General features: G+C 40.0%; 1 long non-coding RNA gene across 3 annotated transcripts; it reads right to left on the bottom strand.

Moving 5' to 3' along the window:
- Positions 1-512: 512 nt before the first annotated feature.
- Positions 513-26,099, bottom strand: LOC121876825. Of its 3 annotated transcripts, none has more exons than XR_006090824.1 (7): positions 26,014-26,099; positions 22,720-22,827; positions 22,075-22,226; positions 18,381-18,480; positions 11,512-11,689; positions 6,971-7,066; positions 513-5,305 (listed from the first exon to the last, which is right to left on the bottom strand). It is a non-coding gene; the product is annotated as an uncharacterized LOC121876825 (long non-coding RNA). The 3 variants fall into 3 exon arrangements; XR_006090823.1 differs by having other exon boundaries at positions 22,085-22,226; XR_006090825.1 differs by having other exon boundaries at positions 22,085-22,226; positions 22,720-22,817; positions 26,014-26,096.

Below are 26,099 nucleotides of genomic sequence, written 5' to 3'. Positions count from 1 at the left end.
CAACTGAAAGAGTAGTTATTCCTCATTGGTTGTGAGTTGGTGTTTTGATGTTTGTTTGCAAACAAAAGCTCGGACATTGTCGATCTATCACACGACAATAGTCCATAGACACGATATCTGTGTCGAGAGCTTTATGACTAAACCTATTGTCAATATGGTTAAAGTCTGTTTGCAAACAAAACATTAAAATACTAACTTAAAACTAATTTGGAATAACTACTTTCTTTCAGTTGAAAAATCACCTTTGTTGTTCAATAAACACTCTAAAATAACTTATAAAATAAAGAATGGGTTGCCAGAACCTATCTTAAAAAGATAGTGAGTTTGAAAAAATCCCCGTTTTTTGTTCAACTTGGAAATTTCTAAAAGAAAATGGGAAATTTTCCTCTATTTTCTACAGCTCAAACAACACCGTTTTCTACGATGCAAGCTGTCTATATGATCCCGTTTTCTACAACTTCACCTATTCCAAATATGGCTGTACTTTAACTTGTGACAAATAAAGACATTGATTATATGCTTCCTTTTATTATACAGTACATTGAAAATTTTTCTGTCCACATACATGCAAAAAAAAATTTGAAGTCTACAAAAGATGCAAAATATTGTAAGTCCACAAACATTGAAAACATTTCTTAGTCCACAACACAGAAATTGTTCTAAATCCACACACATGATAAAAATACTAAGTCTACAAAGGATGAGAAATTTTCTAAGTCCACAAAACATAAAAATTATTCTAAGTCCACAACACATGAAAAATATACTAAGTCCACACACATGATAAAAAGACTTAGTCCACAACACACAAAATATTCTAAGTCCACAAAGGATAAAAAAATATTAAGTCCACAACATGTAAAATTTTTCTAAGTACACAAGCATTAAAATTTTTTCTAAGTCCACAAAGGATGACAAATTTTCTAAGTCCACATACATTATAAAAATACTAAGTCCACAAAAGTTGAAAATTTTTCCAAGTCCACAAATTTAGTAATTTCTTCTAAGTCCACAAAGGATAAAAAATATTCTAAGTCCATACACATTGAAAAAATTATAAGCCCACAACAAATAAAAAATTTTTCTAAGTCCACAAGGCATGAAAAACTTTCCAAGTCCACAAAGGATACAAAAATAAGTCCACAAAGAAAAACATTTTCTAAGTCCACAAGGGATGAGAAATTTTCCAAGTCCACACATGAAAAATATTCTAAGTCCACAAAGGATAAAAAATACCAAGTCCACAAAGGTTGAACATTTTTCTAAGTCCACACAGGATACGAAATTTTTCTAAATCCACAAAGGATAAAAAAAATTCTAACTTCACACATTATTTTTTCTAAGTCCACACACATTGAACAAATTATTATAAGTCCACAACAAAGGAACAAATTTTCGAAGTCCACAAACTTATTAATTTCTTCTAACTCCACACATTGAAAAAATTATTATAAACCCACAAGTGAAAAATTTTTCGAACTCTACAAGCCATGAAAAATATACTAAGTCCACAAAGGACAACAAATATTCTAAATCCACACATTATTTTTTCTAAGTCCACACACATTGAACAAATTATTATAAGTCCACAACAAATGAATAAATTTTCTAAGTCCACAAGGCATGAAAATTTTTCCAAGTCCACAAAAGATACAAAAATACTAAGTCCACAAAAGATGAACAATTTTCTATGTCCACACAGGATACAAAATATTCTAAGTCCACAAACATTATAACAAAATACCAAATACACAAAGGATAAAAAATACTAAGTCCACAAAGGATGAATAATTTTTCTATGTCCACACAGGATACCAAATATTCAAAGTCCACATACATGAAAATTATACTAAGTCCACAAAGGATAAAATAATACCAAGTCCACATACATGAAAATTATACTAATTCCACAAAGGATACAAAAAATTATCCTAAGTCCACAAACATTATCAATTATTCAAAATCCACATAAATTGAAAATTATTACAAGTCCACATAAATTGAACATTATTCTAACTACACAAACAATGACAAATTTTCTAACTCCACAAAGGATAACAAATATTCAAAGGCCACACAAGATACAAAATTATTTTAAGTCCACAAACATTATCATTTATTCTATGTCCACATAAATTGAAAATTATTACAAGTACACAAACAATGAGAAATTTTCAAACTCCACAAAAGATGACAAATATTCTAAGTCCACAAACAATATTCAAAGTCCACATACACTGCAAATTATTCCAAGTCCAAAAACATTATACATTATTCCAAATGTACAAACGATACAAAATATTCAAAGTACACAAACATCATAAATTATTCAAAGTCCACACAGGATAAGAAATTACTCAAAGTCCACGGGCATAATACGTTAATCCGAGTCCTCCGACGTGACGGATACATTTCTCGGTCCACCCACGCACGTAAAAAATATACCGAGTCCACAGAAGGCAAAACAAATTCAAAGTCAACACACATTATAAATTATTCAAAGGTTAACAATTTCAAGTCCACTAACAACTACAACATTTCACTCCACACACATCAAAAATATACAAAGTCCACAAAAGATATCAATTATTCAAAATCCACATACATGCAACACATTTTACAAGTCCACAAAACAAAATACATTCAAACTCCACAAATAACTATACTATAATCAAACAACAACAAGTCAAAACATTTTTCAAACTACAAATACCTTCAATCAATTACAAACAAAAATATACGAGTCTACAAATATTCCAAGTCTACACGTAACTCGACCGAAATGAATTACACGTCAAAATACATTACGCGTCCTCGCTTCGCTTCCGTAAATTTACGTCAAAACCCAATCCGCGCACGATTAACTTTCCTCGACGACACGACATTTTTTACAACTCCACAAATATATCTCTAACGACAAAAAAATAACTCGACGACTCCGACGATTTATTACGGCCATTCCAATCGATTGAAACGACGCGCCAAATTCGCAATCGACGCGGAACTCCCGACAAAATATTCAGAGTGAGCAATTGACTCCCTTCAAATTGAAATCAATAACTACTCCACAATAAAAACTTTCATTCTCGTCAATTTTACAAGTCCACGACATTAACTTACATTCTTCAACTCCTTAATATCTCAACTTAAACTATTTCCCAATATATAACTACCCAAACGCAACGCGACGATTCGCGGTGCGCATTTCTCCACGCGACTGCGTATTCAAACTGAAAACGTTACGCGCGTTCTCCTCCTCCATAACAATTACTTTACAATTCTAAATATAACTCCTCCTCTTCTTAACAACAAAATTTATTCAAATATCTACTTCACACACCATATTTATAACAACACAAATAACTACATTCGAAAATACACAAAGCAGCAGTAATACAACAACTAATTCAAATGGTAACAACACACGTATAAAGGGACACAAAAACGACCAACAGAGGGGGATGAAGGGGGCAAGGGAAAAAACGAACAAAGGGGAGTAAGGAAACAATCAAGAGGAATGACAGGGCAACGAACACAAAGGGCATCACAGTGAAACAGAGGAGGAACAAACGGAGCAAGAGCAACAGAGGGAGAAGGAACAAAAGAATAAACAACGAAAGAAGGAACAGATAAGGCGAACAAAAGGAGTAAAATAAGAAAAGCGGGAAAAGAGGAGGAGGGAGACGAACAGGAAGGGGGGAGAACCACGAAGGGAGGGACAACAAACCACACGATGAACAAGAAAGACATAAAAAAAGGAGCAGGAGGGAAGGGAGGAGGAGGACAGAGAGGCACAGGGAAAAAACGAAAAAAAGGAGACCTTACAAAATAAACATTGTGCTCGTATTCCTTCCCCTTCAACTCGTCGTACTCGTCCCCCAAATTTTATTATTATACAAACGCGTTGACGATAGACACCTTAACACGAGTGCAACGACACAGAGTACGGGTGAACCGGTATAAATTCGTAACAAATAAATGAAACTACTATTAACCAAAAATATATTACTGCTGCATCGCATATTTCCTCACTGCTAAATATCGCGGCGTCAAAATAGGTACCCGCGCGCATTCCGCGACCGTCCGCTCTCAAACCGACTGCCCCCGTCGGACCTATTTTTACTCCTTCCGACCGTTTCAAACGCGAGACTCTACTTCAAAACCGTTCTTTACGCGTCTCGCGGGTGCGCTTCCGTATTTCCCTGCGGTGCCTCGGAGACTTCCGTTCGTGCGCCGCCTCGTCTCCGTGCGCGGTCCCGTCTATTCTCCGACTTTCCTCGTGCCCGCGTCGTCTGCGTCCACAAATACCCGCACCCGCCACTTTACGTGCGACCCTTCCCTAAACCGCCATTTACTAAATTCGTCGTCGCCCGTCCCGCATCGAAACGTCATTCGTTGAATCGTCTCCCGTAACCGATCCTCGACTCGTCCTTCGCAAAATTACGATCGTCGCTTCCGCCAATTTCCCCGCAAATCCTCTACCGCGCAACTTCTTCTCTCTTCAAAATCCCCATCGCATCTGTTTTTCACAATTATGCCACTACGCCGACTCGGCGATCGCACGTCAATTCCTTTAATATCCTACGAAACGTATCGTTCGTTGTCCCCCCCCACCGTCCTTATCGCCTTTTACTTTATATCTTCACTAATATATAACTACTCTTTCTGTCCTAAAAAAAACCCACCAACTATCTTCCCCTTCTCATAACTCAACCAAATAGTCATCATTTCTACATTCTTATCAGTTATCTCAACAACACTATCTATGTCGGTCCAATCTCCCCCATTCTTTTACTTTCAAAACACGCACGTCCCCGCCGCCGCGTCGTCTCGTATTTACGCTGCCGTTATTTACGTACGTGTCCCGCCACAAGTGACGTGCTACAATCTATTTGCAACGTGTCTACGGTGATAATCTTCTCGCCAAATTAGTGCAAACGCCTAGTGATCACAGGCAACATCTTCAATAAATTCATTCTCAATATATATCAACTTCCTCCATCTTCACAAAGTCAGTGTCTAAAAACAATACTACAAACATTATAACAATCGTTACAAACAACACGTGCATTCATTTTACACGTCGAATCGTCTTTAAAACGATCAAACTGGCCCGGCACGTCGCGATGCCACATTGATGCGCGTCTTCTTCTGCGTTGACGAGTATCTTCCTGCATTCGTCGGTGTATTCTTCCCGTGTTCCGGAGCATCTTCCTCGCGAGTCGAGCGGTGTCTTCGTCCAAAACGCTCTCGCGCGCCGACTGTACGATCCGTCTCCGACTCGTATCGCCACGCTCGGCCGCAACTGAAACACACAAATTACTGTGAAAATGCATAAACAATTATCTACTATTACAAATTAGACTAATTCCCAAACAAACTTCATCTAAGTTCATTCTTTCTACAGTATACCTATACACACTCACCCCACACAAACATATCTATACACTATTGCCAACTAAAACACACAAGCATACCCACTGCAATACTCGACTACCCCACAATTACGTCCCACGCAAATTACTTCTCCTTCTCGTGCCGTACGCGGGCGCCGACGTCGTGCTCTGCCGTATCTCCGTAAATACCCGCGACTCTGTCGCCTCGTACAAAATCGAACTAAACTGGGAGAAAAATGCTCCTCCACCCGTCGGTACGGTGTACTCGTCGCGATGTGCCGTCCCGTTACGACCGATGCCGAACGCCGTCTCGAACGCTAAACGATTATCAAAAAAACATAAAATACACCTATACATAACATAATATTAATTGTATATATTCATACCATTAAGAAGAACTAGAGGTATCTATCAGACAATTGGGAAACTCCACTCGATCCAGACTAGTGTACTTTACAACCGAATGTACCTCGTGCTTTCGAGGTCGTGCCATTTACGCCCGTGAACGTAACTTCCGCAGATGTCGCGTGAAAATACGCGACGACCGAGATCCGGTACGAGGATAAATGTATCAAAACAATAAGAGGTGTTGGCACTGAACCAAAAACTACACTCGAAAGGAAATATCTCGTATGCATCCGCGTCGACTTAATACGCCTCGTCTCCTCGGGTGACGCGTACCCGCGACGCGTACGGCGATCGGATAATCTTACGTCTGTGTTCAAATAGTGCAATGTGTCAGAGGAGGATCCCTAATTACACTTATAGGTAAAGTGGATATACCCACGCCACGAACATTCGGCTTTTGTTTTAAGGGAGCGTCCCGTGTACCCGCCTCGAGTGTGCCGCGTTACTATTATAACACCTACTTACAATACAGTAAAAAAAATAGGACATAAATACATATACCTCATCCTCCATTACAAGCTACTACATTCTTAACCCTTACACCCAAGGTGACGTTCCAGAACGTCCATCTAGTCTCCCCTTTTTTGAGGAGGGGGGTGAATTCATCTTGTTTCTCGATTTATCCCAATAGGAAGGGAGAGGGAAGTGCCAGTATCACCCTAACCCATGGGTTAAACTCCCATTTTTTAATAATACTTTTCATATTGTATCCAACACTTTTAGACCAGATATGAGACCTTCAATTCTATATCTCTATGCTAAGTTAAGTACTCTCATTATAACACTTGTAATATCGATCCCTCTTCCGCAATAGCACCCGAGTCTTATCGTCGGTAACATTTTCGTTTCTCCCTCGTGATCTTTACATTTTACTCTTTTACTCGTAAATTCCTGTCTTATTTCCTCTTTGTAACCGGTCAAAACTTCCTTCCCTATTTCGTCGACGGCTACGACGCGACCCCGCCGTTAATAATTCGCGGTCGGGTCGACGACGCGCCGCTTAATAAATTCTCGTCGCGCTTTAAGAGCTTCGACTTACTCTACAAAATTCCTACACGGACACTAAGGCACACCACGTACACATTCCTATTCTCCAAAGAACCATTAAGTAAATACTGCACACTGCGATATAAACATTACAATACGGCGTCGTCCGAGACTCTTACCCGTAACTCCCGCGGTTCGAGCGGCGTCCTCGGCCGGGGTCCGTCGAGTCGCCGGTCCGCAAAAAATGTCGTTTCTGACTCGTGTCGGGTGACTGACTGCAAATGAAAAATTAAAGTTAAAAAATATACAAAGTCAATTAGGCATGTACATTATACATGAACCCTTGACAACTAACCAAAATATCTGAGTACATTCTCTAAAGACCTGGATACATTTGCCAAACATACACTTTCCATTGGAAAATCTTACATACTTAGACAGGTATTAGGCACCTACCAAACGGGGAGATGCCACCTCCTCGGAAAATATTGGAAGCGTAATGTGTCGTCTGTGGTACATCTTCCTGCTACGTGGCATCGCGAAAATTGTGACCGAGTTCCGGGTCGCTCGTCTGACTTTCTGCCTCATTAACACACGATTGCAGGGTCTCAATTGTTTCTCTTACTATTGACAACACAACATAAATATATTGTTCCTCACTTTTGATTTTTTTTTCCCATTTTGTATTTCTTTATGGTTCTTTAGTATTATTGTTAGATATAAACTAGGTTACCCCATATTTATGTGAATATGTTTTATTTTAGTAGTGGAATAAAGCGCCACTTTGAATGCGCACGTTATATTTCTTTTGTTTTTACGGACGGTCCCGAAAATATACTGGAAAGAGCAACATCGTTTGTGTCATTGTCTGAGCCTCTTGCATCATATTTCGTTGATATCCACCAAAAATGAACACTGTAACTTCAACAATTATTTTTATTATTATTATTATTATTACATTTTCGCCCCCCCAGGCCCCGATGTGGGTCAGTGACCTGTGCCCGGGTGGGCTAATTCCCATAAAAAAAAAATTTGTATTAATTATTTATTTTGCACTTTCTATACGTACGGGAGACGTGCGAAATTAATCTGCCGTTATTTACGTAATCTTATTTTTTGCGCACTTTTAACGGGTCGCCGATTCGACGCGTGCCCTCGTTCTACTCCGGGGGTCGAGTGGCCTCGGGGAGTCTCGTGGGCCCTTACGGATGCACGTCAAATGCCCGACGACGACCCCTCCGGCGCGCCCCAAGACGAGAAGACCGCTCCGCAATTTCGACGAGACGTTTCGTCGAACGGCGTTCCGGACTGTACCATCGAAGATGACTGCGAGTGGCCTCGGACCAAACCCCACGCCTCGTAAAACACGGTCGAGTGACGCTTCGGTCTACGTGCTCGCCGATCGCCGCAATATAATACTAATTAAAACACTGTGCACTGTATGGCAAGTCTACCCTACAATGAATCCCCAAATCTGCTGTACCAAACATTCACTTGCCTAAAACGGTTAGCACAAACACATCCACCCCAGGCAAAAGAGGCGACTTCAATCGACTACTTTTGTTACCGATGACGAAATGTACGGCAGAGGAGCCGCGCGCTCGGCCCGAGTGTTCCTTAATCGCGGGCTGTGGTTCCGCCGGAAGATGCCGTTCCTTAATTTCTGCAACGTAAACGCCCATCGCGCGAATCCGGAAAACCCCGGAGAAATCGACTCTCGACCGGAAGCCCGTCCTCCCAATTTCTCGCACGGCAACCGCCGGACGTGACCGCCTACCGATGCCCTCTATGTCCCACGCCACCCAAAAAAAACACCTAACTTTAGTAAATGGAAACGTACGTGCCCGAGAGTAGCGTACGAGTGTTCTACGAGTGTCGCCGCATTTATTCTCCCGCCAAATACGTTCGCCAATTCTAGACCCTGCGCATTTCGATACGTTTTCCATTGAAGGACTAGGGTGTGGTTAGCAAATTATTTGTTCCTCTAATTGACATATATACAACTTATAAACCCTTCTTGACACTCACACTTTATAATTATAGTCACATATTTTATAGCAAACTCCAATAAACTTATCTAATATTTATCCCATTAACATCAACACTAATAACTGGTCACTTTGACTAAGTGTGTGTAGTGTAATTGTTATCACACAAAATGTTACAATATTAGTAAGGTGACCATCATATACTATAAAACTTATTAATAAACCAATAAAACACAAAAAAGGAACGAGAGGTGGTAGGAGAAAAAGGTGGTATGTGGAGGGAAGGAGGGGGGATAGAGGGGTGGAAGGTGGTGGAAGGGAAGGATAATAGATAAGGAAAGGAAGAGTAGTAGGTGAAGAAAGGGAGGGGGGACAGATGGTGGGATAGAGGGGTGGTAGGTGGTGGAAGGGATAAGTGTTCGCTGGAGGAAGGGAGAGGAGTTAGGTGGAGGGAGGGGGAGGTGGAAGGTGGTAGGTGGAGGGAGAATGGGTGGGAGGTGGAGAGAATAAGGTGGTGGGTGGAGGGAACAAGGTGGTAGGTGGAGGGAACAAAGGGTGGTAGGTGGGGGAGAAATGATGTGGGAGGAGGGGTGGTAGGTGGAGGGAACAAAGGTGGTAGGTGGAGGGAACAAGGGGTGGTAGGTGGTGGAAGGGAAAGATAATAGATGAGGAAAGGAAGAGTGGTAAGTGGAGGGAGGGATAGATTTAGCTGGAGGAAGGGAGAGGAGGTAGGTGGAGGGAGGAAGCGATGGTAGGTAGAGGGAACAAAGGGTGGTAGGTGGAGGGAGGAAGGGGTGGTAGGTGGAGGGAAGAAGGGGTGGTAGTGAAGGAAGGGGGTAGGTGGAGGGAAGAAGGGGTGGTGGAGGGAAGGAGGGAGGAAGGGGTGGTAGGTGGAGGGAGGAAGGGGTGGTAGGTGGAGGGAGGAAGGGGTGGTAGGTGTAGGGAGGAAGGGGTGGTAGGTGGAGGGAAGAAGCGATGGTAGGTAGAGGGAACAAGGGGTGGTAGGTGGAGGGAGGAAGGAGTGGTAGGTGGAGGGAAGAAGGGGTGGTATGTGGAGGTGTCATGATCGTGATGATGGCTAACCTGAAAACCTTAAGGATTCATATTACGCTCAAACGTCCACAAAACCTTCCGAGTCCCCCAGTGGAAACGTCCCCCGTTTTCTCTGTTTCCCCGTCTTTGTCTTAAGGGAACTTTGAATATAATCCACGGATTTCGTAGCAGACGCTGTATGTTGGGACCTGTTGCCATCCAACCCTTTGTGATCAATTTGATTTTGCTTTTGATAGCGGAGTCAGAGCATTGTTAGTGAAGATAATAGTAGGCAATGAAACCGAGTTCATAGTCTCAGTTTCAACGTCAGAGTGTACAGTAAATTAATTCATCGGAATAGAAGTAGGTGGACTCCCTGGCCTGTTTTGAGTGAGGGCATCGCGGGCATTTCTACCGTTAGTGAGTGCCCGTCCCTTCACCCATACAGGTATGCCATTCCACTCTGTGTTGTAATTCGCCCTTCTTTAAGTGATTTGACCCAATTAATAGTTGATTGTGCAAGTGTTACCGTAACGTAGTTGATATGCTCGGAGTGAAGTCATATTTACGTCTTTAACGTCCCCTGAAACGTGATGTCGTCGTCACTGTTAGTGAGTGCCCGTCCCTTCACCCATACAGGTCCCTAACGCAGCCTAGGCCGTGTCTGTGGCGTGGATGTTGTATCCACTATGTCTGGGGAGATGTCCGAGGTCCAGTAGGATCAGTTACCTTCGTGAGACCTGGCCGTCAGACACTTCAGACTACCTATGGACCCCATAGCTGGCTCGTCTGGCCCTGACGCTCGGCCTGCGAGGTGACCCCGGATCACCGAGCCACACGCCACTACCAGCCCCCATCAGTGGTGGATGAGTGTCTAACTCAGTAGGGCTATTGGTGTGGTGGGATTGATCCACTGGGATCTCCAGAGTTCGTCGGAAAGTACTCCATGGTGGCTGGACCCCATGGCTGTTGCTTGAGTATCACTCCTGACGACTGAAGGTGGTAGTGGCAGTTGCCCTGGTCTTTATGGTGCTAAGTGACTATAAGAGTTGTGTGTTATTGAGTATGTCCACCCAGTAGAGGTGTGAGTATGTTGAGCCTGAGGGACTAGTACTAGATTTCGTCTGTTGGTACATGTAAGTTCTTTCTCCTAATTTCATATTAAGGTTTAAATAAATTTTGTATTTGTATATTGTGTCTATTATTTACCAACAGTATTTACTGTTATTTCTTCCCTATTGCTTGATACTATCATTACATCTACCCACGAGCCTCCTCTCGTCACGCTACCGATGGTAATAAGTATGAGAGTAAAAGGAACTGTTACTGACACACAGGCCCTTATAAAATGGTGGCACACAGGCCCTCATAGAGGGAAGGGGAGGTGGTACATGAATGGAAGAGGGGTCATATGTGGAGGGAGGAAGGGGTGGTATAGTCATCAAACTATCTGTTTATCTTTAACGTCGTGTACTGGGAGCTTCCGTCTTCTCGAGTGCCGGAGCGCATCGCCACCGTTGTTTTGTGGATCGACCATCAGGCAAGTTTTAGCATTCTTACTTAATGAAATACTGTACATTACAAATAAACGTATAATATGATCTTAAGCTAAAATAACTATTGACTGAACTTTAGTAATCCTTAAAATAGCATCCATAAAAATAGAAAAACACATAGGTTATTCTCAACAATTATCTTACGTTTGAGAGCGGTACTCGCCGACCCGTCTCCGCAGAGAGCGTACGGAACGTGTCGCGGGCGGTGACGAAGCGACGATCTACGGTTGTTCCGCGGAGGTCGTTCTTCGTGTCCGCCTTCTGACTTGCTCCGTCTCCCGGATCGCATTTCCGCTGCTGCCGTTGCCCGAGGCGACTTCTTCTGTGGGTTAAGTTTGTTATGTGAATGATGCCTGCATTTAATAATTATACTGCACTACATCTATACAATCGGCCCTTAGCATACGCGGGTTTATAATACGCGGATTTGCAAATACGCGGATTGCCCCGCCGGAGGAATATTCTGTACATTGAAGTAATTGAAGTACATTCAAATCGCACGGCACCGAACACGGGACACCGCCCGCTCCCGCTGTAATGACCACGGTCTTACACGTCAGTTAGCGCCAAAAATCAAATGATTCATATTACGCTCAATAGCCCACAAAACATGTACCTCGGCTTTCGTTTGAGTCCTCCATCTGAGGAGTCCGTTTTCTCGTCACTTCAAGACACCTCAGTCCTCCGTTATCCCATTTTCTCTGACTTACTGAAACCAACCTCTCTATAAAATGAATTTGAGTGTGAGAGAGAACACCCTTGTTTTGAGTCAACTTAGATATATCTGTTTACAGTTGGAACATTCAAGATCCATTGAGAGTGGGGTAGAACGCTTCGACTGTCCTTATTGTTAGTAAAACGTGTCAAGTGAGCGAGTGTCGAGTTTGCCAGCTAGAGTGGCGTATTTTATGTCGTCCGTGGGGGTATCCGTGAGTTTCTGATCGCGCCTGAAGTTATATCATTTTGTCGCCCCGACATCAGAGAATCTGATGTTTATAGTTTAGTTAGAAGCAGTTGTCTATTTAAGAAAGTCATTAATCTCCTGAACTATTCTGTCAACTGGTATAATCTCCAAGATCTAGCGCCTCCTCGTGAATAGCTCCTTGTTCGCCTTGGGCCTGAGCTTGCAGAATTAATGTTATCGACGTGTATATTCCACCTTTTCCTGGCAAGCTCAACCTCTGATTAGATTATATGAATAGACATAGGAAATTACCCTGATCAAGAACACCAGAGTTCATAACTAAGTATACAGTGATCCAAAATGGAAGAGAAGTTATGTTGTTGGTAAGATCGACCCTTCTGGTATGAATACGGAGGCCCAAGCTGCCCCGCGGGTGCACGTATATACCTCTACACGAGGGAGAATCGCGCATTCGTGACTCTTCCTCAACGTCTCTCCGGGTATGTTAACGTGTGTTCCCCGCCGCCTATTAATTCAGTTTAACTTAGTCAATGTTGGTGAATATCAGTGTTCATGTGTTAACATAGTGAATTCTGTGCCAATTAAATCGAGTAACGTAGGGATTTAGATATCGTCTGAACCGTTGCCAGACGTATGTTTTGTATAGTTGAAGTTAGACATTTACGCATTCGTGACTCTTCCTCAACGTCTCTCCGGTGTGTCGAGCCGAATACTCGTCGGCTAACGTGGGTCGGTAACCGGGTTGGACGATGCCGTTAATTCGACGGGATTAAACTGGGAAGTCCGTTTCCTGCAAATCAGGCGCCAGCTCCCTTGACGTGTGTCGGTCTTCAACCGACCCCTAACAGCGATCTTCATTTGTTGTAGAGATCAGCGTTACCCTGGGGCACTCCTCACAGTTACATGGGCCTAAGTATTATTGTATCTTGTTTGGGGGATAACTAGCAGAAATATAATATCCCAGGTTAAGTATTGAACCACTGAATGAGAGTTAAAAGTGCCATGTTCTTCCTTGCGAATTAACAGGAGGTATTGTATGTTGCGATAATTGTGCAGGTGTCCAGTGTGTTATGTATTCATCGATAGTGACCATGAAATGATAATCTGAGAGTACAGGTTCTACCTCTCTAGTCCGGCATTCTGTGGTCCGTAAACTCCCGTGGTCCGGAACGATTTTAGTTTGTCCAATAGGTAGATAGGCAGCTTTTTTTTTTGTTCTTTTTTTTATTATTTATCTGAATTATTATTACAGGAGTATTAAATTTTTGCCCCTCAGGCCCCAATGTGGGTCAGTGACCTATGCCCGGGTGGGCTAATCCCCTTAAAAAAAAAAAAAGCCGCGGGAAATTAAGGTTTGTTTACATCCGGCAGTTCGGCTCTCTCTCTCTCTCTCTCTCTTGTCTATACAGAGTACAACATTTAACCCTTCAATATATATGAGCAGTAAATAAGTGTTGCTTTCATATTCTTATGTAGAGTAATGACGATATATTTTCACATGTGCGCACTTACATACGAGCAGTCTCACTTTTTTTTACCATTAATGGTTAGCTACTTATATTGTTCCATTTATTAACATTTAATAACATTACAGGTACTTCAAGCAACCATATTCATTTTTTACATTAATTTTACTACAGCTAAACTCAGGGTCTTATTTTCTTCAGTTTTATATATAGAACCAATCAGTCACTGGTTTCGTAAGCTTTAACATAAACAATGCCGGCAGTGGTCTCGTCTCCTCTAATATTCCATGTATTATTAATAAATTGTATTGTTAATTTTGCACACACGTACATTAATTCAATAAAAACAAGTTCAGAAACATTAATTAAAATATATATGAACGGTAAATAAGTGTTGCTTTCATATTCTTATATAAAGTAATGACGATATGTTTTCACGTGTGCGCACTTACATATGTGATCTCTCTTTTTCTTTACCATTATCGTTAGCTACTTCTATTGTTCCATTTATTAACATTAAATAACATTACTTAAAACAACCATATTAATTTTACTACAGCTACAACGAAGGTCTTATTTTCTTCAGTTTTATATGTAGAACCAGTCAGTCACTGGTTTTGTAATCAACGAAAACAATGCTGTGTCATTTCCTCATGTGTTTTAATTTTCTACGTTTTATTAATGAATTGTATTGCTCATTTTGCACACATAAACATTAATTCAATAAAAAAGACATTCAGTAATAAACAATAATGAATCTTTTGTACATAAGAGAAATAACGTTGTTTACACGATTATGCACGTCGTCTGCACGTTGGCGGGCCGTTCAAACCCGTCGAAATTCAAGTTTCCGCCGTCAAAATTTTTATTTATTTATTTTTTGTGTGTTCCAATAAAATACGTTAAGAATTAAAAACTCGCGAAATTTGAGAAGCTACTATACGACATTTAACCCTTCAATATGTCTTCAAAGAGACCATGACGCAGAGAAAGTGGTGCTAGTGCTTCCAGGCATAAGCACAAGTCACTATCTATCCAGGAAAAGGGTGAATTTCCATGGTCCGGCACCGGTCAGGTCCCGAGGTTGCCGGACTAGAGAGGTACAACCTGTATAATGATATAACCAAGAAGTGAAGAGTTAATTTGCTACTTGGTAAAGTAACACCTGAGGGTCTAGTGATATCTGGTGTATACCCACTTACTGAATATCATTTGTCAGAGTGATAATACCACAATTGTCGATTGAAGTAATAAGTATTTGGGGGTATTTAATGAGGTAATAAGTTCTTGAAGTGTTTGATGACTTTATAAATAAATAGCAGTTCTGTTTTGTCTGAGTGAATCTAAGATGCATCTTATTCACTCACCGTGTTAATAAATATTGATTTAGTAATCTACGAGTATCACCACTCTATCCTCTCCCACATTGGTTCTCAGAAAATAACTAACTCACATGCCTAGAAGCTCGCTACCTAACAGTTAACTAAGATATGTTATATTCTAATAAACTCCTGGGTGGTGGCAGGTCTACCGTTGTAAGTATAATAAGTGTGGTAATAAGAAAGACATGGTTTCCCAGGTTAATCCATGGTTTAGAATATAACTAGAACAAAATATATGGAAGAGATTATAATATATGAAAGGAAATGAAAAGAAAGAACATTGACTTGGAAAATATAAGTAGAGAAGCATAAGAATATAAGGTACATAGAGATAAAGAATATAAGCAAGAATATATAAGAATTGAAGAAGGATAACTATAAAACAGGATACTCATTGGAAAGAATTCTACAAAGAACATATAAGAATGAACAAATAGAATACTAACAGAAATGAATATCTGGATGGTAAATTATCAAAGAGAGAGAACTCGGCCCATTACACCGACACGACTGACAATCACACAAGAGACAAAACAAATAAACCACGCATAACACAACTTCGCGGACGATACGGCAACCGACCCGCCCCTGGCTCTTGTCGCCAAAAGTTTAACGAGCAAAACGCAACATCCGGGCCCTATAAAAGCCTCCACTTACACCATGACTGGGTGTACATTTACAACAACACACAACAATATTCTAATATAGCACCTTTGAGCACCATTAGTACAACTGGAAATGATGCCAGTTACAGCACCAACACTAATACAACCCGATCGGTGGTGAGGACGATAAAAGTGAGTAAATCATTTTACTGTACGTCGAAAGTGTAAAATCCTACGGTTAAATTTAACATCCCCATTATAGACCGGATGCCTTTCCACAAACACACTTCATCTTATACAAATAAACCAACTTCAAACTGAACAGGGATGTTACCAACATATATTTCTAATATTTAAGGCTAAAATAACAAAATTACAAAAAATTCCCACCCCAAACCCAATTTCAGCCTTAATTTTTGGTCACTTTTAACTTCCAATAACTCATTATTAGTATGCAGAATGTAGGTACACGTTTACATACATTTATAAATTACAATTACTCTTTAAAATATCATTGCTGTAGATAAACATAAATGCATCCTTTATTACTCAATGCCAATAATCTCTGCAAACATACTACATATTTTAAGGACAAACAGTGTTCATCACATTTCCAAACTAATATAAAACATTTCTATGATTACAAAAATTAAACAACACATGAACCCAGTCATTAGTTTAAAGCGAGCTCTGCCAGTATGCCTCAAGCTCTGTATTTTCGGCCATAAAAACAATAAACGTACTAATGATGTGCAACGGCCTAGACACCGAGGGATATTATGTCGAGAATGCACCGAGTACGACAACAGAGCTGCTTCATGTGAACGGTGGGGAACCGAATAACCTTTCACTAATACAATAAACGGTTAACGTGCCGGATTACCTCTATGAAACTACAACTGTTATTCCCATTTTACTGACATGTCAAATATACACACTGCAGGCCTCTCAAAACAACCGATCTACACGTAAAACTCATACATCACATAAAACATGAGCTTTATTGTTTCCTCGAGTACGTTGAAGCCGACCGACTGGAAACCGCGTTTATTCTCCCCGGATAATTGTCGCCGGAAAATAATCCCCTCGGCGATAACTTTAAAAATGACCAAATCATTCGCATTAAAAACGTTGGGTACCAAATTGGAGTTCATTTGCCAGTTATTGTTCATCTTATAGCAACTAAAGCCAAATCAATATCACATGCCATGTTTAATGATATTCACAAGATCCTACAAAAAAGGACAATTCCCTACCAACCACATCAATCTCCCAATAATTTTCGCAAAGCAACCAATTAAGATATGCTGCCGACATGGGCCTCCCGGCAGCCGTCGACTACTCGTTACGGGGTAACCGAACTTATTTTTTGCTGCATTCTAAAACAAAAGTGTATTACTTAGTGGCACGCCGCAGTGCCCCTACACTTATGCCCCCGTTCCAAGCCGGTGCTACCCGCTACAAAAGCCCCTCTGCCGTAAGTAGATGCCGTCGACTCGCGTTATTCCGTCGTGCCCGAATCGACCGACGGGGACGTCGCCGATCGCTCCCTAGAAGGGCACGGCGCAGTGTGTGAAGAGGTCGACGGCCGCTCTGACCTCGGACGTGACGCCGACACCGTGGAGGGATTCCTAATAGTCCTCGTCAGAGAACCACAGGTTGCAATGTGCAGAGAACAAACATCACTGACAACTGCCCTCTCTTTTTCCCAAAGAGCTCGCCTACATTTCCACGACGACCACCGACAAGTACGTACAATCGTGGCAAACGACTGAAACGTGCCCCGAAGCTCGGTTCTCGCCTGCAGAGATGCGTTATGCCGATGACTCGCCCGAACCTCCTAGGAGACCTCGTCGACGACGAACTAGCGGCAATAACCGTGCAGCGCCCGCCGTTGCAGCGACAGTCTGTGGGCCAGTAGCTAGTTTACACCAAAGACCCACACGGGACAATAAGATCATAAACGGCCCCACAACGAGGAGAATCTTCAAACCTTTATAACACCAAATTGAACTATAGTCAAGACATACATACATACAATAACACCAACTTAAAATGCAGTATAAAAAATATGGGATAAATACATATACTGTGTCTTCCATTACAATCTGCTGCAATCTTAAACTCCTATTTTTAATAAAAATTTTCATAATGTATCCGACCCTTGTAAACCAGATATATGACAAATGCCTTCTATTTCTCTATGCTAAGTTAAATACTCTCAATCCCTCTTCAGTCTACACATTTTTACCAAGCAACACCACCCAAGTCTTATTAGAAGTAGCCTTTTAATTTTTCTCTCATTATCTTTACATTCTACTCTTTTATTTATCAATTCCAGTCTTAGTCCCTCTTTGTAACCAATCGACACTTCCTTTACTACTTCGTCGATGGCTATGGCAAACGACACGACCCCGACGTTATTAATTCCCTGCCGGGTCGGCGATTCGCTCTGAAACAATTTACGACTTCCTAATCTCTGATCTCCATTTAAAACTTTCAACTTCTTCTACAAAGTTCCTACAAACACACCTCATAGACATTCCTAATCTTCAAAGAGCCATTAGGTATATACTGTACACTGATATAAACTTCACAAACTCATTACAGAGTTATCAAACATTCTTAAACATACCTCCCATAGTTCAAGTGGTGTCTTTACCCGGGGTGTATTCAGTCACTGGTCCACACAAAAATGATGTTTCTAGCTTCATTCAGCTGCCTCTGACCCATAACTGAAAGGAATAACTTGCTGTTAAAAAATATACAAAGTCAGTTAGGCACGTAAATTGTTCATGATCCCTTGAGAACTAATAAAATATCTGTGTACGTTCACTGTATACCAGGATACATTTGCCACACACACACACACTTTCCATTGGAAAATCATAAATACTTACAACTTTATACATAATAATAATTATTTTATTTTATTTATCTGGCACTTTCTATATGTACAGTACAAGTGTGTAAAACAAAATGAACACAAAATACATACAGGTTCAAGCTCCCTCACCACATCTGAGCAGGATATATGAAATCACTGTACCATTATTTAGAAAATCATATTTCTAAGTACTTTTAACGGGTCACCGATACGACGTATACCCTTATCGTAGGTACGGATGGCCAAGATGAGAGAGAGGAAGCACGGCTATCTGACACTTCCATAATGAACACTATACAGTATATATTTCCTGTTACTGACACTTCACACAGACAACTGTAAATACCCTCTGGCTAACATGAAGACCCATTACTCACTATTATTTACATTCTAGGAGGGTGTAACAACTGGTCGGGGGTAGAGCGTGGGATCTTCCCTAAATGAGACACCTCCAACTAAAGAGTCAAATTCAACGTATCTATATTTACTTAGTGTCGTCTACTGTTAACTTGACTTACGTCGTGTAAGTACGGGTATAAAACTAGCATTACCGTACGTGTATTTCATTTCCAATAACATAGTTAGCATATAAAGGTGCTCCTCTACTTCCCAACTTTCAGAGATACGAATAAACCGGTACGTTAAAATACTGTTAAAGGCTGGTAAATTATACTGTAATATGCTGGGTATATATACTGTACTGTACATCCTTTAACTGCAACAGTAAAGTTGCACTCGCGAACAGGCCTCGGGAACGTGACTCGTTTGTCGGTAGAGAAGCTCCTATATTGCCTTATAATCAATGTGTACAACCCCCCCCCCAAAAAAAAAAAATATATATATATATACTATATATATACCTTTAGCTTTCCGAACAATGTTACACAACCCGTTTCTGAACTGTTGGTAGCTCTACATCCACAACCTTTGAGCATGAACGAGTATATGTACGTTTTTGAAATGTGCGAAGCCTCCGAGGCTTCGGATCATATATTACAGTCGACCCTCGTTAATTCGGACCCCTTTAATCCGGATAACTCGGACAAAATCTGAACAAACCTTTTTTTTTTTTTTTTTTTTTAGGAATATTACCTACGCGGACCTTAAGCTAAAATGCTGGTCCACCCACTGCTGGGATAAAACACCAGCGTCTTTTTGGTTAAATGTAACATCTCCACCACTAGTGTGTGTGGGGGGGGGATGCAACTTTTAGCTTCAGACATGAAAAATATTTACCATTTACTGCCAGTAAACAATGGAAACAAAATATGTACCAATTAGTAATGAAAAGTTGTGCAGTTCCTTCAGCAAATGAAGCTCACCAACTTACAATAGGCTAAATTACCTTACAACGTGTTTTCAGTAGTCTATGTTGAAGTTCTTAGCACAGGCTAACTTATCATATCATATATGGTATCACAGTTCTCATTGATCTACAAAAAATACCGGTAATAAAAACCTTTTCGATATTTCACACTTAATATAATACCCGGTAATCTACTTCAACCTCCTATTGTTTACAACGACACATGACGCACCACCAGCTGTTGAGTATCAATCAGCTAGACGGTATACGTGTTTTTCGAATCGTTTTCGGTTAAAAAACTGTTACATCACATGTATATTTTACCTTAACTGTGCCTGAATGAATATATTCTCGGAAATAAATAGTAGTTTTGCTGAAACGTGATGTATTTTAATGTAAAAATAGGATAAAATACATGACGAAAACAAAAGATTTTACCTCACCTTCCGATGTTCAAGAGAAGTTACTTTTTTTTTTAATAGTTTTTGGTTAAAATACTGTTATATTACAATGGTATTCTATTCATACTGCGCTTCATATAATGCATTCACGGAAATGTAATATTTTTGCTGAAATGACGTACGTTCAAAAGATGTTACCGTAATCGCTTTTCGAATGGTTTCCAATTAAAAAACTGTTGTATTACAATAATATTCTATCCTAATTGACTTTTAAGAAATACTAGGATACCTTATTTCTGAATATTTTCATTAAAATCCATCCAAATCATTTTCCTTGTCATCGTCTGCAGCACCAAACAGCTTCTCCCAGTCCTCTCCTTGAACAGGGCTAGAGGGTACGTGTTTTTCGAATCGTATATTTTACCTAAACTGTACCTGAATGAATATATTCTCGGAAATAAATAGTAGTTTTGCTGAAACATGATGTATTTCAATTTAAAATAGGATAAAATACATGACGAAAACAACAGAGTTTACCTAAGCTTCCGATGTTCTTGAGATGTTATTCGTTTCTTTATTTACTAGTTTTCGGTTAAAATTCTGTTATATTACAATGATATTCTATTCATACTGTGCTTGATATAATACATTCATGGAAATGTAATATTTTTGCTGAAATTATGTGACGAAAACAATGACTTTGAAATATAATGCAATATTAACCCCTAAATCGGTTAATTCGGACAATCGGCTAAAACGGACACCCTCCCCCCCCTATTAGTCCAAATTAACGAGGGTCGACTGTACGTGAAATGGAGTGGATGTCGTGAATGGAAACCGACCCCGTGCTAGTCATTAAACGGATCTTCCGTCGAATGGAGCGACGAATTATCGGGGAGACGTAGCAAGATGAGAGGTGCTATTATTCGCCTTCCTGACGAGGGTATGCATAACGACGAGATAGCACGGCGAACTGGGGTGAGAACCGACAGTATCGCGACGGGTTAGCCGCCATCAAACAACTGCCGACACGCTGATTTAAAACCTTATTTCGGTGTTAAACCAATACCATTTACGTGTCAGTGATACGCCACATACCAGGTACACCGATATATTGTTGTATCTGTTCACTTTAATAAGAAGTACACGTACTCTTCATAAATCAGACATATTGTGAACAACACGAGTATATTGTGCAACTCGGTACGAATGAAACTGTTACTACCACATAATGGTAAAATGTCCGCCTTGAGGTCTGTCTCGGTTACGATGTTCCAAACTCTTCCATTCGATGTATATTTCGGTGGCTTGTTTACATGCGCCTTGCTTCTACCCAACATACGGTATATTAATATAGCTTAATGGATTTCGCGTTATATTGAAGTATATAGTATGCCATACAGGGATGACTCCCTCCCCCAATCTCTAGCTGTTGCTGATATGGTGAGCAGTGTACCAACTTCTGCTGATGCACTGGGGATCATATCAAAGCATTCCATCTACCATTTCAAATTTTACAAATAGAAAATCTAACAATACTTTTTTGGGGGACCGTACATAATTTGGGGGAAGGATTTTCATTGTAGAAAAGTATTTTAGCTTTTATAATGTGAGTCTACAGCAAAATTGATTCAATTTACTTGAGGTTTTCAAGGCACAGTACTCTTATAAACTGGGGAATGTCTGTAGAACCTTCCTAATATTCAAAGTACCAAAACAATATTAAATAAAATACCACAAAGTACTTTAGGCTCCAGTTAACTTCAAATCCAGTTCACTTGAGGTCCAGTTAGCTTCAGATACAGTTCACTTTATGCCCATGCCAACTTCATTCTAGTTAACATCAGGTCCAGTCCAGTCCACTTTAGGCAGTGATGGAGAAAGTGTCTGAAAATATTACTTAAGATAAAGTACTGCATCACTGTTACTGTGTAAAAATTAAAACTTGTACTCAGTAGTCTTCTTCAAAACTATGCAAATAAAAATTCAATTAACTGAAGTGAAACATACAAGTAGATACAGGTATAAAAAGTACAACAGCATTTGTAGAGTATCATAATTGATAAACAGTGAAATTCGGCTATGAAAACAAAGCTAAAATTTATTAATATACTGTACTGTACTTTAGAGAAAAACAAAATAAAGTCACGTTCAAAATTTGGTATGGGATGGAGAACGTGAATCTGGGCCACATTTTGGAGATGTCACGTACCACCGACACAATGGGACATGACTTTCGACACACAAACATTTATATAAATATGCACACACTTTTATATGAATACTGTACAAGTGCACATAAACACAAGTACAGTACTGTATTAGACTCGGCTTGTACGCCTAATGACAACGTGATGCGAAGTAACAAAGTGAGTCTTACCTCCCACACGTCAACAGTGTTTCTCTGGTTGCTGGACGGTCTGTATAGTCAAGTCTGAACCTGTCACACAGAGATGTATTGTTGGTCCTTGAAGCATCCTGGAAAACACTGTAAAACTACTGTATTATATTATAGGCAGGCGTTATTACATCAGTATCTGCCAGAATAACCACTGGTTATTTGACCAGGATCTAAAATCACACTACAGTAAATACTCTTGGCCACACAAAATTATACAATTAAATAATATAGTCCCGATTACAATCCCATTAAAGTCGTATACAATTCCCACAGGTCCCGGTCAAATAGACGATGGTTACTTGGCCCGAAATCTGGGTCAAATAACCTTGTATACGTCGAGAAATTGATTACTCGAATAGGTTTTTCAGTATTATTATCGTTTTGGTAATACAGCAAATTTATGTTAGGCTAAGTGAGGTTCAAATTATTCTGACCATCGGAAAAATATTGCTTCGCCGAAACGATAATTTTACGTATCTTTATTTTGTATTCTTTTATATTACATAAATATGATCTTTATTTCCTTTTACACTACCAACAACTATGAATCTTCCAAAGTGAGTTAGACTTTCTACATAAGTGGTTAAAAAATAAAAATTGAAAACCTAACCTAACCTTTTGTGATCCACGCACAAAAAACCGATTCGGTAAACCTGGTTTCATAAGCGTCCAATGGTGTTTACATTTCGTGGACGGGACCGACATAGGACGGATTCTTATTTCACTACCGGGGGAGACACAATTTGACGGCATTTAATATTTATATCTATTTCACTATAATTTCACACGATCTGCTGTGACCAATCGGAGAAAAAGTTCAAATCTATTAGGAAATTTACGTAAGTGCAAAAAAATTTTCTGAACGTATTCCAGCCTCCCTCGTGACCTATAAATGTTGAACACAAGAAGTGATTCGCTGCCAAAACATCAAAACATTGAACACACAAAAAAACATTAATGAAATAACTTTTTCTGTTATCATTGGTTCAATACAGTAACCTTTATATATTATTTGAACTTTTCTGGGTTACAAAGGGTTAGGTTAGGTTAGGTTTTCAGTGTTTTTTTTTTCTCACATCACTACCACCAGAAAGAGTTGATCAATTTTGTTCATATTTTCCAAAGATATTCTTATCATTATAGTACAGTATTTTAAAAGGGGCCACAAATTTTATTTTAACTATAACTACTTTACTTTTTTTCTCTATCTATGATCCTAAATCACCTGTAGTGGGCAGGTGCACGAAGAATGAGGGAAACTGGGGGAAAACACGGGAAAAATTATCACGCGACGCTACAATGACATACCTCCGTGCTTTGTAAGCGAATAATTACTCATTTGCTGTAAATACTCCTTCGAAAAATATGCCGATTCGCTGCGTCGTGTTTGTTTATAACCGAGCCGCTGAGTCCGAGAGTACTCTGGCGTCCACAAAAAAAAAAAATTACACCGTGAGCTTCGACAAAGTTACTTTCATTGGAACCAGATATCAAAATAAGTACTTTCTGTTTAATATGGCAGGTCCGCCCCCTGGCTAGGAATTTAGGTAAGGTTAGGTAGGTCTCTTTGGTTAGTTATAATAAGTCAAGTTATACATTACTGTACTGGCTTCTAGTAAATGTCACCTCTTTTAAAATATTTACTATAATGATACTAACACCCGTTCAAAAATAAACAAAATCAAACTCGTCCCGGTAACTGAGTGGACCGACACGAATCTCGGGAATCTTATAGTTACAATCTTCAATGGCATTTCTGGCGCAAATTATGTATTAGCGATATATTTAACATTTTACTGTATTATGTATGTTCGTACATGGCGGTACAGTAGGGTCAGGATATATAGCCATGATTTTTTTTTTTATTGCAGGCTGCCAAAATTATCGACATTCTCCGATATATAGCAGAATTTTTTTTTTTCACCAGGGAAATCTGGCAGGAAATATTTCAAATTTATCACTACAGTACTACTTTTGGTATGAGAATAGGTTTTTCGTGTATTTTTGGTGTTTTACTCAAATTTGACCCCCATCTTTTTGCAAATTAGCAGTTTTACTTTCGGACAAAGCGCCCCCGAAAGTTATAATCTACTGAATCATTTAGATCCTGCTATTCTGCCCATTTGGAATCCCGTGTATACATGGCAGAAATGGATAATAGCGACACAATTGAATTTAATTGATTTCAAGTAGTTTTCAGTCTTCGTCTGTGAGATGTTATCTGCGCATCACGCATGCACAATGTTGACTGATGTCATCCAGTCGTGACCGATGAGGTATTGATATCACGCGAATTTTTTTTCGACCAATCACATTTGATTTTTCTCTAAGGAAGCAGCCTGGATATGATTTTAATTTCATTGACCAGCTAAACAATGGTATTGGTGGAGGTTGGTTGCCGTTTGTGCTCCTACGATTATTTTAAGTTTATTTACGAGTTTTACGACAAAGACGATTATTCTAACCAATTCTTACATATCCCTGGTCCTCCCACTTCTAACTAAAGTATTGTACTTTCGGACATGGCACGCCCCAAAGTTTTTAAATACTGAAACATTTGGGTTAGTTTAAGCTAGGCCTACTGGGGGGTCTGGGGACTGAGGTCCCCAGCTAGGCTTTGTTAGGTCAGATGACTCTTTTTCGTTTTCTCCCCCACCCAAAAATCCTGATTTCCCAGGCTCTCCCCCATTACTGTTAGGGGTGGGGGGCAAAACCTAGTAATTTCCGCCAAAAATGAAGGTCTGATTCGTTTAAAACCCCAAAATACACTGGAAGAACATATTGGTAAACCCCGAGGGATTCGTGTCCTAAAGTAAAAATTTAACGCAGTTTCTGTTAAAAATAACAATGTTATTTTTTGGCAAAAACCGCTGCCTTGCCAAAGAAATTATCAGACTTTAGTAAAACACTGAAAAACGTCGAAATATAACTGTTCTCGGACACAACCTGAGGACAGTCAATGGACGAATATTTACCCAAAAGTTTCTTAATATTGTCAAAGCCTTCATATTGTTCAACACAAAATCCATGGTTCACCACTTGTAAAAATTTACCGGAGGCTTACTTCCAAAATTATTGATTTGCACCAGAAATGAAGGACAAATGTGTTCATAACATCGGGAATACACACTTTCACCACCTCCACCGGACAACCCAACACAATGGACTAAATTAACCATTACACACACTTCTTCTCACCATAATAATACACCAACAACTACTTAAAGTTATAAATTTATATATCTGATATATTATTATGAATAAATGTCTTACCGATGCCTCAGGCTGTTATTTTCAGGGGTGCTAAGTAATGGAACACCAGGTCCGTCCTCCATCTTGGTCCTCTGTCAAGTGTCGCT

Source organism: Homarus americanus, unplaced genomic scaffold, assembly GCF_018991925.1.
Source record: "Homarus americanus isolate GMGI-L3 unplaced genomic scaffold, GMGI_Hamer_2.0 scaffold50281, whole genome shotgun sequence".
Taxonomy (NCBI): Eukaryota; Metazoa; Arthropoda; class Malacostraca; order Decapoda; family Nephropidae; genus Homarus; species Homarus americanus.
Note: the sequence above shows the minus strand (reverse complement) of the source record. Positions and strands in the feature narration are given on the sequence as shown.